At 37.7% G+C, this 12,515-nt stretch overlaps 1 protein-coding gene across 1 annotated transcript in view; it reads left to right on the top strand.

Annotated features, from left to right (window-relative positions):
• HEPACAM (hepatic and glial cell adhesion molecule) overlaps positions 1–12,515 on the top strand; it is a 333,685-nt gene that overhangs the window by 156,532 nt on the left and 164,638 nt on the right. The gene's annotated exons all lie outside the window — the stretch shown is intronic.

Raw genomic sequence — 12,515 nt, forward strand, 5'->3', positions numbered from 1 at the left:
CAACTCTGAGCTCTGTGTCAAAAGATATGTTTTCTGGCTGAATTGTGTTTTACTTGGAATTCTGAGATACAGCTTGGTCTAACTCTTGAGGGAATGCTTGCCTTTGAAAATTGAATGTGTTTTGGGCTTTTCAGAATGTGAGAATCATGAATATGTGTTCCCTTTGCAGATCTGAGCTCTTTGTCAAAAGATCATTTTTTCTGCCTGAAATGTGTTTTACTTGGAATTCTGAGATACAGCTTGGTCTAACTCTTCAGGGAATGCTTGCCTTTGAAAATTGAATGTGTTTTGCGCTTCTCAGACTGTGAGAATCATGAATATGTGTCTCCCTTGCAAATCTTAGCTCTGTGTCAATAGTTATGTTTTCTGGCTGAATTGAGTCCTTTCACCAATTGGGATATACAGCTTGGTCTAACTCTTCAGGGAATGATTTCCTTTGAAAATTGAATGTGTTTTGTGCTTTTCAGAATGTGAGAATCATCAATATGTGTTCCCTTTGCAGATCTGAGCTCTTTGTCAAAAGATCATTATTTCTGGCTGAATTGTGTTTTAGTTGGAATTCTGAGATACAGGTTGGTCTAACTCTTCAGGGAATGCTTGCCTTTGAAAATTGAATGTGTTTTGGTCTTCTCAGACTGTGAGAATCATGAATATGTGTCTCCCTTGCAAATCTTAGCTCTGTGTCAATAGTTATGTTTTCTGGCTGAATTGAGTCCTTACACCAATACGGAGATACAGCTTGGTCTAACTCTTCAGGGAAAGCTTGCCTTTGAAAATTAAATGTGTTTTGGCCTTTTCAGACTCTGAGGAATATGAATATGTGTTTCTTTTGCAACTCTGAGCTCTGTGTCACAAGATATGTTTTCTGGCTGAATTGTGTTTACTTGGAATTCTGAGATAAAGCTTGGTAGAACTCAATTCCTGCCAGAACACATATTTTTTGACACAGAACTCAGATCTGTGATCTCAGACCAATTCTTTTCCAAATCTGAGCTCTGTGCCAACAGTCAAGTTTTCTGGCTGAATTTAGTCCTTTCACCAATTGGGATATACAGCTTCGTCTAACTCTTCAGGGAATGCTTGCCTTTTAAAATTGAATGTGTTTTGGGCTTTTCAGAATGTGAGAATCATGAATATGTGTTTCCTTTGCAAATCTGAGCTCTTTGTCAACACTTACGTTTTCTGGCTGAATTGAGTCCTTTCACCAATTGGGCTATAGAGCTTGGTCTAATGTTTCAGGGAAAGCTTGCCGTTTAAAATTAAATGTTTTTTGGGCTTTTCAGACTCAGGAATATGAATATGTCTTTCTTTTGAACTCTGAGCTCTGTGTCAAAAGATATGTTTTCTGGCTGAATTGTGTTTTACTTGGAATTCTGAGATACAGCTTGGTCTAACTCTTCAGGGAATGCTTGCCTTTGAAAATTGAATGTGTTTTGGGCTTCTCAGACTGTGAGAATCATGAATATATGTCTCCCTTGCAAATCTTAGCTCTGTGTCAATAGTTATGTTTTCTGGTTGAATTGAGTCCTTACACCAATACGGAGATACAGCTTGGTCTAACTCTTCAGGGAAAGGTTGCCTTTGAAAATTAAATGTGTTTTGGCCTTTTCAGACTCTGAGGAATATGAATATGTGTTTATTTTGCAACTCTGAGCTCTGTGTCAAAAGATAATGTTTTCTGGCTTAATTGTGTTTTACTTGGAATTCTGAGATACAGCTTTGTAGAACTCAATTCACACAGAACACATATTTTTTGACACAGAACTCAGATCTTTGATCTCAGACCAATTCTTTTCCGAATCTGAGCTCTGTGCCAACAGTCAAGTTTTCTGGCTGAATTTAGTCCTTTCACCAATTGGGATATACAGCTTCGTCTAACTCTTCAGGGAATGCTTGCCTTTGAAAATTGAATGTCTTTTGGGCTTTTCAGAATGTGAGAATCATGAATATGTGTTTCCTTTGCAAATCTGAGCTCTTTGTCAACACTTACGTTTTCTGGCTGAATTGAGTCCTTTCACCAATTGGGCTATAGAGCTTGGTCTAACGCTTCAGGGAATGCTTGCCTTTTAAAATTGAATGTGTTTTGGGCTTTTAAGAATATGAGAATCATGAATATGTGTTCCCTTTGCAGATCTGAGCTCTTTGTCAAAAGATCATTTTTTCTGGCTGAATTGTGTTTTACTTGGAATTCTGAGATACAGCTTGGTCTAACTCTTCAGGGAATGCTTGCCTTTGAAAATTGAATGTGTTTTGGGCTCCTCAGACTGTGAGAATCATGAATATATGTCTCCCTTGCAAATCTTAGCTCTGTGTCAATAGTTATGTTTTCTGGTTGAATTGAGTCCTTACACCAATACGGAGATACAGCTTGGTCTAACTCTTCAGGGAAAGGTTGCCTTTGAAAATTAAATGTGTTTTGGCCTTTTCAGACTCTGAGGAATATGAATATGTGTTTCTTTTGCAACTCTGAGCTCTGTGTCAAAAGATAATGTTTTCTGGCTGAATTGTGTTTTACTTGGAATTCTGAGATACAGCTTTGTAGAACTCAATTCACACAGAACACATATTTTTTGACACAGAACTCAGATCTTTGATCTCAGACCAATTCTTTTCCAAATCTGAGCTCTGTGCCAACAGTTAAGTTTTCTGGCTGAATTGAGTCCTTGCACCAATTGGGATATACAGCTTGGTCTAACTCTTCAGGGAAAGGTTGCCTTTGAAAATTAAATGTGTTTTGGCCTTTTCAGACTGAGGAATATGAATATGTGTTTCTTTTGCAACTCTGAGCTCTGTGTCAAAAGATAATGTTTTCTGGCTGAATTGTGTTTTACTTGGAATTCTGAGATACAGCTTTGTAGAACTCAATTCAGACAGAAGACATATTTTTTGACACAGAACTCAGATCTGTGATCTCAGACCAATTCTTTTCCAAATCTGAGCTCTGTGCCAACAGTTAAGTTTTCTGGCTGAATTGAGTCCTTTCACCAATTGGGATATACAGCTTGGTCTAACACTTCATGGAATGATTGCCTTTGAAAATTGAATGTGTTTTGGGCTTTTCAGAATGTGAGAATCATCAATATGTGTTTCCTTTGCAAATCTGAGCTCTTTGTCAACGCTTACGTTTCCTGGCTGAATTGAGTCCTTTCACCAATTGGGCTATACAGCTTGGTCTAATGCTTCAGGGAAAGCTTGCCTTTTAAAATTAAATGTTTTTTGGGCTTTTCAGACTCAGGAATATAAATATGTCTTTCTTTTGCAACTCTGAGCTCTGTGTCAAAAGATAATGTTTTCTGGCTGAATTGTGTTTTACTTGGAATTCTGAGATACAGCTTGGTCTAACTCTTCAGGGAATGCTTGCCTTTGAAAATTGAATGTGTTTTGGGCTTCTCAGACTGTGAGAATCATGAATATGTGTTTCCTTTGCAAATCTGAGCTCTTTGTCAACACTTACGTTTTCTGGCTGAATTGAGTTCTTTCACCAATACGGAGATACAGCTTGGTCTAACTCTTCAGGGAAAGCTTGCCTTTGAAAATTAAATGTGTTTTGGCCTCTTCAGACTCTGAGGAATATGAATATGTCTTTCTTTTGCAACTTTTAGCTCTGTGTCAAAAGATAATGTTTACTGGCTGAATTGTGTTTTACTTGGAATTCTGAGATACAGCTTTGTAGAACTCAATTTCGCCAGAAGACATATTTTTTGACACAGAACTCAGATCTGTGATCTCAGACCAATTCTTTTCCAAACCTGAGCTCTGTGCCAACAGTTAAGTTTTCTGGCTGAATTGAGTCGTTTCACCAATTGGGATATACAGCTTGGTCTAACTCTTCAGGGAATGCTTGCCTTTGAAAATTGAATGTGTTTTGGGCTTCTCAGACTTTGAGAATCATGAATATGTGTCTCCCTTGCAAATCTTAGCTCTGTGTCAATAGTTATGTTTTCTGGCTGAATTGAGTCCTTACACCAATACGGAGATACAGCTTGGTCTAACTCTTCAGGGAAAGCTTGCCTTTGAAAATTAAATGTGTTTTGGCCTTTTCAGATTCTGAGGAATATGAATATGTGTTTCTTTTGCAACTCTGAGCTCTGTGTCAAAAGATAATGTTTTCTGGCTGAATTGTGTTTTACTTGGAATTCTGAGATACAGCTTTGTAGAACTCAATTCAGACAGAAGACATATTTTTTGACACAGAACTCAGATCTGTGATCTCAGACCAATTCTTTTCCAAATCTGAGCTCTGTGCCAACAGTTAAGTTTTCTGGCTGAATTGAGTCCTTTCACTATTTGGGATATACAGCTTGGTCTAACTCTTCAGGGAATGCTTGCCTTTGAAAATTGAATGTGTTTTGGGCTTTTCAGAATGTGAGAATCATCAATATGTGTTCCCTTTGCAGATCTGAGCTCTTTGTCAAAAGATCATTTTTTCTGGCTGAATTGTGTTTTACTTGGAATTCTGTGATACAGCTTGGTCTAACTCTTCAGGGAATGCTTGCCTTTGAAAATTGAATGTGTTTTGGGCTTCTCAGACTTTGAGAATCATGAATATGTGTCTCCCTTGCAAATCTTAGCTCTTTGTCAATAGTGATGTTTTCTGGCTGAATTGAGTCCTTACACCAATACGGAGATACAGCTTGGTCTAACTCTTCAGGGAATGCTTGCCTTTGAAAATTAAATGTGTTTTGGGATTTTCAGACTCTGAGGAATATGAATATGTGTTTCTTTTGCAACTCTGAGCTCTGTGTCAAAAGATAATGTTTTCTGGCTGAATTGTGTTTTACTTGGAATTCTGAGATACAGCTTGGTCTAATGCTTCAGGGAAAGCTTGCCTTTTAAATTTACATGTTTTTTGGGCTTTTCAGACTCAGGAATATAAATATGTCTTTCTTTTGCAACTCTGAGCTCTGTGTCAAAAGATAATGTTTTCTGGCTGAATTGTGTTTTACTTGGAATTCTGAGATACAGCTTGGTCTAACTCTTCAGGGAATGCTTGCCTTTGAAAATTGAATGTGTTTTGGGCTTCTCAGACTGTGAGAATCATGAATATGTGTCTCTCTTGCAAATCTTAGCTCTTTGTCAATAGTGATGTTTTCTGGCTGAATTGAGTCCTTACACCAATACGGAGATACAGCTTGGTCTAACTCTTCAGGGAATGCTTGCCTTTGAAAATTAAATGTGTTTTGGGATTTTCAGACTCTGAGGAATATGAATATGTGTTTCTTTTGCAACTCTGAGCTCTGTGTCAAAAGATAATGTTTTCTGGCTGAATTGTGTTTTACTTGGAATTCTGAGATACAGCTTGGTCTAATGCTTCAGGGAAAGCTTGCCTTTTAAAATTACATGTTTTTTGGGCATTTCAGACTCAGGAATATAAATATGTCTTTCTTTTGCAACTCTGAGCTCTGTGTCAAAAGATAATGTTTTCTGGCTGAATTGTGTTTTACTTGGAATTCTGAGATACAGCTTGGTCTAACTCTTCAGGGAATGCTTGCCTTTGAAAATTGAATGTGTTTTGGGCTTCTCAGACTGTGAGAATCATGAATATCTGTCTCCCTTGCAAATCTTAGCTCTGTGTTAATACTTATGTTTTCTGGCTGAATTGAGTCCTTGCACCAATACGGAGATACAGCTTGGTCTAACTCTTCAGGGAAAGCTTGCCTTTGAAAATTAAATGTGTTTTGGCCTTTTCAGACTCTGAGGAATATGAATATGTGTTTCTTTTGCAACTCTGAGCTCTGTGTCAAAAGATATGTTTTCTGGCTGAATTGTGTTTTACTTGGAATTCTGAGATACAGCTTTGTAGAACTCAATTCAGCCAGAAAACATATTTTTTGACACAGAACTCAGATCTGTGATCTCAGACCAATTCTTTTCCAAATCTGAGCTCTGTGCCAACAGTTAAGTTTTCTGGCTGAATTGAGTCCTTTCACCAATTGGTATATACAGCTTGGTCTAACTCTTGAGGGAATGATTGCCTTTGAAAATTGAATGAGTTTTGGGCTTTTCAGAATGTGAGAATCATGAATATGTGTTTCCTTTGCAAATCTGAGCTCTTTGTCAACGCTTACGTTTCCTGGCTGAATTGAGTCCTTTCACCAATTGGGCTATACAGCTTGGTCTAATGCTTCAGGGAAAGCTTGCCTTTTAAAATTAAATGTTTTTTGGGCTTTTCAGACTCAGGAATATAAATATGTCTTTCTTTTGCAACTCTGAGCTCTGTGTCAAAAGATAATGTTTTCTGGCTGAATTGTGTTTTACTTGGAATTCTGAGATACAGCTTGGTCTAACTCTTCAGGGAATGCTTGCCTTTGAAAATTGAATGTGTTTTGGGCTTCTCAGACTGTGAGAATCATGAATATGTGTTTCCTTTGCAAATCTGAGCTCTTTGTCAACACTTACGTTTTCTGGCTGAATTGAGTTCTTTCACCAATACGGAGATACAGCTTGGTCTAACTCTTCAGGGAAAGCTTGCCTTTGAAAATTAAATGTGTTTTGGCCTCTTCAGACTCTGAGGAATATGAATATGTCTTTCTTTTGCAACTTTTAGCTCTGTGTCAAAAGATAATGTTTACTGGCTGAATTGTGTTTTACTTGGAATTCTGAGATACAGCTTTGTAGAACTCAATTTCGCCAGAAGACATATTTTTTGACACAGAACTCAGATCTGTGATCTCAGACCAATTCTTTTCCAAACCTGAGCTCTGTGCCAACAGTTAAGTTTTCTGGCTGAATTGAGTCGTTTCACCAATTGGGATATACAGCTTGGTCTAACTCTTCAGGGAATGCTTGCCTTTGAAAATTGAATGTGTTTTGGGCTTCTCAGACTTTGAGAATCATGAATATGTGTCTCCCTTGCAAATCTTAGCTCTGTGTCAATAGTTATGTTTTCTGGCTGAATTGAGTCCTTACACCAATACGGAGATACAGCTTGGTCTAACTCTTCAGGGAAAGCTTGCCTTTGAAAATTAAATGTGTTTTGGCCTTTTCAGATTCTGAGGAATATGAATATGTGTTTCTTTTGCAACTCTGAGCTCTGTGTCAAAAGATAATGTTTTCTGGCTGAATTGTGTTTTACTTGGAATTCTGAGATACAGCTTTGTAGAACTCAATTCAGACAGAAGACATATTTTTTGACACAGAACTCAGATCTGTGATCTCAGACCAATTCTTTTCCAAATCTGAGCTCTGTGCCAACAGTTAAGTTTTCTGGCTGAATTGAGTCCTTTCACCATTTGGGATATACAGCTTGGTCTAACTCTTCAGGGAATGCTTGCCTTTGAAAATTGAATGTGTTTTGGGCTTTTCAGAATGTGAGAATCATCAATATGTGTTCCCTTTGCAGATCTGAGCTCTTTGTCAAAAGATCATTTTTTCTGGCTGAATTGTGTTTTACTTGGAATTCTGTGATACAGCTTGGTCTAACTCTTCAGGGAATGCTTGCCTTTGAAAATTGAATGTGTTTTGGGCTTCTCAGACTGTGAGAATCATGAATATATGTCTCCCTTGCAAATCTTAGCTCTGTGTCAATAGTTATGTTTTCTGGTTGAATTGAGTCCTTACACCAATACGGAGATACAGCTTGGTCTAACTCTTCAGGGAAAGGTTGCCTTTGAAAATTAAATGTGTTTTGGCCTTTTCAGACTCTGAGGAATATGAATATGTGTTTCTTTTGCAACTCTGAGCTCTGTGTCAAAAGATAATGTTTTCTGGCTGAATTGTGTTTTACTTGGAATTCTGAGATACAGCTTTGTAGAACTCAATTCACACAGAACACATATTTTTTGACACAGAACTCAGATCTTTGATCTCAGACCAATTCTTTTCCAAATCTGAGCTCTGTGCCAACAGTTAAGTTTTCTGGCTGAATTGAGTCCTTTCACCAATTGGGATATACAGCTTGGTCTAACTCTTCAGGGAAAGCTTGCCTTTGAAAATTAAATGTGTTTTGGCCTTTTCAGACTCTGAGTAATATGAATATGTGTTTCTTTTGCAACTCTGAGCTCTGTGTCAAAAGATATGTTTTCTGGCTGAATTGTGTTTTACTTGGAATTCTGAGATACAGCTTGGTCTAACTCTTGAGGGAATGCTTGCCTTTGAAAATTGAATGTGTTTTGGGCTTTTCAGAATGTGAGAATCATGAATATGTGTTCCCTTTGCAGATTTGAGCTCTTTGTCAAAAGATCATTTTTTCTGCCTGAAATGTGTTTTACTTGGAATTCTGAGATACAGCTTGGTCTAACTCTTCAGGGAATGCTTGCCTTTGAAAATTGAATGTGTTTTGCGCTTCTCAGACTGTGAGAATCATGAATATGTGTCTCCCTTGCAAATCTTAGCTCTGTGTCAATAGTTATGTTTTCTGGCTGAATTGAGTCCTTTCACCAATTGGGATATACAGCTTGGTCTAACTCTTCAGGGAATGATTTCCTTTGAAAATTGAATGTGTTTTGTGCTTTTCAGAATGTGAGAATCATCAATATGTGTTCCCTTTGCAGATCTGAGCTCTTTGTCAAAAGATCATTATTTCTGGCTGAATTGTGTTTTAGTTGGAATTCTGAGATACAGGTTGGTCTAACTCTTCAGGGAAAGCTTGCCTTTGAAAATTAAATGTGTTTTGGCCTTTTCAGACTCTGAGTAATATGAATATGTGTTTCTTTTGCAACTCTGAGCTCTGTGTCAAAAGATATGTTTTCTGGCTGAATTGTGTTTTACTTGGAATTCTGAGATACAGCTTGGTCTAACTCTTGAGGGAATGCTTGCCTTTGAAAATTGAATGTGTTTTGGGCTTTTCAGAATGTGAGAATCATGAATATGTGTTCCCTTTGCAGATCTGAGCTCTTTGTCAAAAGATCATTTTTTCTGCCTGAAATGTGTTTTACTTGGAATTCTGAGATACAGCTTGGTCTAACTCTTCAGGGAATGCTTGCCTTTGAAAATTGAATGTGTTTTGCGCTTCTCAGACTGTGAGAATCATGAATATGTGTCTCCCTTGCAAATCTTAGCTCTGTGTCAATAGTTATGTTTTCTGGCTGAATTGAGTCCTTTCACCAATTGGGATATACAGCTTGGTCTAACTCTTCAGGGAATGATTTCCTTTGAAAATTGAATGTGTTTTGTGCTTTTCAGAATGTGAGAATCATCAATATGTGTTCCCTTTGCAGATCTGAGCTCTTTGTCAAAAGATCATTATTTCTGGCTGAATTGTGTTTTAGTTGGAATTCTGAGATACAGGTTGGTCTAACTCTTCAGGGAATGCTTGCCTTTGAAAATTGAATGTGTTTTGGTCTTCTCAGACTGTGAGAATCATGAATATGTGTCTCCCTTGCAAATCTTAGCTCTGTGTCAATAGTTATGTTTTCTGGCTGAATTGAGTCCTTACACCAATACGGAGATACAGCTTGGTCTAACTCTTCAGGGAAAGCTTGCCTTTGAAAATTAAATGTGTTTTGGCCTTTTCAGACTCTGAGGAATATGAATATGTGTTTCTTTTGCAACTCTGAGCTCTGTGTCACAAGATATGTTTTCTGGCTGAATTGTGTTTACTTGGAATTCTGAGATAAAGCTTGGTAGAACTCAATTCCTGCCAGAACACATATTTTTTGACACAGAACTCAGATCTGTGATCTCAGACCAATTCTTTTCCAAATCTGAGCTCTGTGCCAACAGTCAAGTTTTCTGGCTGAATTTAGTCCTTTCACCAATTGGGATATACAGCTTCGTCTAACTCTTCAGGGAATGCTTGCCTTTTAAAATTGAATGTGTTTTGGGCTTTTCAGAATGTGAGAATCATGAATATGTGTTTCCTTTGCAAATCTGAGCTCTTTGTCAACACTTACGTTTTCTGGCTGAATTGAGTCCTTTCACCAATTGGGCTATAGAGCTTGGTCTAATGTTTCAGGGAAAGCTTGCCGTTTAAAATTAAATGTTTTTTGGGCTTTTCAGACTCAGGAATATGAATATGTCTTTCTTTTGAACTCTGAGCTCTGTGTCAAAAGATATGTTTTCTGGCTGAATTGTGTTTTACTTGGAATTCTGAGATACAGCTTTGTAGAACTCAATTCACACAGAACACATATTTTTTGACACAGAACTCAGATCTTTGATCTCAGACCAATTCTTTTCCGAATCTGAGCTCTGTGCCAACAGTCAAGTTTTCTGGCTGAATTTAGTCCTTTCACCAATTGGGATATACAGCTTCGTCTAACTCTTCAGGGAATGCTTGCCTTTGAAAATTGAATGTCTTTTGGGCTTTTCAGAATGTGAGAATCATGAATATGTGTTTCCTTTGCAAATCTGAGCTCTTTGTCAACACTTACGTTTTCTGGCTGAATTGAGTCCTTTCACCAATTGGGCTATAGAGCTTGGTCTAACGCTTCAGGGAATGCTTGCCTTTTAAAATTGAATGTGTTTTGGGCTTTTAAGAATATGAGAATCATGAATATGTGTTCCCTTTGCAGATCTGAGCTCTTTGTCAAAAGATCATTTTTTCTGGCTGAATTGTGTTTTACTTGGAATTCTGAGATACAGCTTGGTCTAACTCTTCAGGGAATGCTTGCCTTTGAAAATTGAATGTGTTTTGGGCTCCTCAGACTGTGAGAATCATGAATATATGTCTCCCTTGCAAATCTTAGCTCTGTGTCAATAGTTATGTTTTCTGGTTGAATTGAGTCCTTACACCAATACGGAGATACAGCTTGGTCTAACTCTTCAGGGAAAGGTTGCCTTTGAAAATTAAATGTGTTTTGGCCTTTTCAGACTCTGAGGAATATGAATATGTGTTTCTTTTGCAACTCTGAGCTCTGTGTCAAAAGATAATGTTTTCTGGCTGAATTGTGTTTTACTTGGAATTCTGAGATACAGCTTTGTAGAACTCAATTCACACAGAACACATATTTTTTGACACAGAACTCAGATCTTTGATCTCAGACCAATTCTTTTCCAAATCTGAGCTCTGTGCCAACAGTTAAGTTTTCTGGCTGAATTGAGTCCTTTCACCAATTGGGATATACAGCTTGGTCTAACTCTTCAGGGAAAGGTTGCCTTTGAAAATTAAATGTGTTTTGGCCTTTTCAGACTGAGGAATATGAATATGTGTTTCTTTTGCAACTCTGAGCTCTGTGTCAAAAGATAATGTTTTCTGGCTGAATTGTGTTTTACTTGGAATTCTGAGATACAGCTTTGTAGAACTCAATTCAGACAGAAGACATATTTTTTGACACAGAACTCAGATCTGTGATCTCAGACCAATTCTTTTCCAAATCTGAGCTCTGTGCCAACAGTTAAGTTTTCTGGCTGAATTGAGTCCTTTCACCAATTGGGATATACAGCTTGGTCTAACACTTCAGGGAATGATTGCCTTTGAAAATTGAATGTGTTTTGGGCTTTTCAGAATGTGAGAATCATCAATATGTGTTCCCTTTGCAGATCTGAGCTCTTTGTCAAAAGATCATTATTTCTGGCTGAATTGTGTTTTAGTTGGAATTCTGAGATACAGGTTGGTCTAACTCTTCAGGGAATGCTTGCCTTTGAAAATTGAATGTGTTTTGGTCTTCTCAGACTGTGAGAATCATGAATATCTGTCTCCCTTGCAAATCTTAGCTCTGTGTCAATACTTATGTTTTCTGGCTGAATTGAGTCCTTGCACCAATACGGAGATACAGCTTGGTCTAACTCTTCAGGGAAAGCTTGCCTTTGAAAATTAAATGTGTTTTGGCCTCTTCAGACTCTGAGGAATATGAATATGTGTTTCTTTTGCAACTCTGAGCTCTGTGTCAAAAGATATGTTTTCTGGCTGAATTGTGTTTTACTTGGAATTCTGAGATAAAGCTTGGTAGAACTCAATTCAGCCAGAAAACATATTTTTTGACACAGAACTCAGATCTGTGATCTCAGACCAATTCTTTTCCAAATCTTAGCTCTGTGTCAATACTTATGTTTTCTGGCTGAATTGAGTCCTACACCAATACGGAGATACAGCTTGGTCTAACTCTTCAGGGAAAGCTTGCCTTTGAAAATTGAATGTGTTTTGGGCTTCTCAGACTGTGAGAATCATGAATATCTGTCTCCCTTGCAAATCTTAGCTCTGTGTCAATACTTATGTTTTCTGGCTGAATTGAGTTCTTTCACCAATACGGAGATACAGCTTGGTCTAACTCTTCAGGGAAAGCTTGCCTTTGAAAATTAAATGTGTTTTGGCCTCTTCAGACTCTGAGGAATATGAATATGTCTTTCTTTTGCAACTTTTAGCTCTGTGTCAAAAGATAATGTTTACTGGCTGAATTGTGTTTTACTTGGAATTCTGAGATACAGCTTTGTAGAACTCAATTCCGCCAGAAGACATATTTTTGACACAGAACTCAGATCTGTGATCTCAGACCAATTCTTTTCCAAATCTGAGCTCTGTGCCAACAGTTAAGTTTTCTGGCTGAATTGAGTCGTTTCACCAATTGGGATATACAGCTTGGTCTAACTCTTCAGGGAATGCTTGCCTTTGAAAATTGAATGTGTTTTGGGCTTCT

This window comes from Pituophis catenifer, unplaced genomic scaffold (genome assembly GCF_029215685.1).
Source record: "Pituophis catenifer annectens isolate HBS135680 unplaced genomic scaffold, rPitCat1.0.hap2 SCAF_12, whole genome shotgun sequence".
In the NCBI taxonomy this organism is placed as follows: Eukaryota; Metazoa; Chordata; class Lepidosauria; order Squamata; family Colubridae; genus Pituophis; species Pituophis catenifer.